Here is a 1084-nt window from a genome sequence, read left to right as displayed (position 1 = left end):
TCAGTGCTCCCTGCAGCTGGTGGTGGCCTTGGGGGGGGTCCCAGCCACAGTACCTGCCAGGGTTCCCCGCCCTCCCAAGCGCTTGGGATGCCCCCTGAGTCTGTGGTCGCTGTCCCCGTCCCACCAGGACCCTTGGGGGTCCTGGGATTCCCCCCACGTCCCCCCCTCCAGGTCTCTGCATGTGTCACCCTGTGCCCCACAGTGCAGGGGAGCCCCCGCAGGGCTGGAGCTGGAGGTGGGGGGAGCTGACCCCAGTCTCCTGCTGGCTGCTTTGCTGGTGTCCCCATCCCAGCACCCTGGGACCAGGGGACCCCAGGCAGCAGACACATCCCTGGGCCGCACATGGGGTGGGATGGGATGGCCTGTCCTGCCAGCTGGAACCAGCCCCCTGCCCACACTGGGCCACCTCTCTCCTCCACCCAGCCACTGTCCTGTCACCCCTGTGCTGTGACACCCCCGTCCTGACCCCCTCCTGCCTGTCCCATCTTCCCCCACTGCCCTTTTCCAGTCAGAAATGCCCATCCAGCTGCTCAGCCACCCAGCCCTCCAGCCAGCCCAGCACCCTCTCCATCCCTCAGCCCTTCTCTCTTGTCCAGCCATCCTCCCACCCTCTCCACCCATCTACATCTGTCTTCTCTATCTGCCCCTCCATCTTCTCCATCCATCTGCCTTTCCATGTTATCCATCCATCCACCTATCCCTCCATCATCTCCTTTCTTCCCTCTCTCCCCCTCTCCCTCCATTCCTCCCTCCCTCATTCCCTCCATCCTTCCCTCACTCCCTCCATCCCTCCTTCCACCCCTTCATGCCTCCCTCCCTCATTCCCTCCCTCCATTCCTCCATCCGTTCCTTCCTTCCCTCCATCCCTCCACCCATTCCTTCCCTCCCTCCACCCCTTCCTTCCCCCATCCATCTGCCTTTCCATCTTCTCCACCCCTCCCTCCACCATCTCCCTCCCTCCATCCTCTCCATCTCTCCACACACCTCACCATCCACCCCCTCCATCCTCCCTCCTCACATCCCCCTCCCCTGTCACGGCTTTGGGGGGGCTGGGGGGGGTTGGGGGGCACGGTGACTCTCACCC

Source organism: Apus apus, chromosome 4, assembly GCF_020740795.1.
Source record: "Apus apus isolate bApuApu2 chromosome 4, bApuApu2.pri.cur, whole genome shotgun sequence".
NCBI lineage: Eukaryota > Metazoa > Chordata > Aves > Apodiformes > Apodidae > Apus > Apus apus.
The sequence above is the reverse complement of the archived record's forward strand: the minus strand, read 5'-3'. Positions refer to the sequence as shown.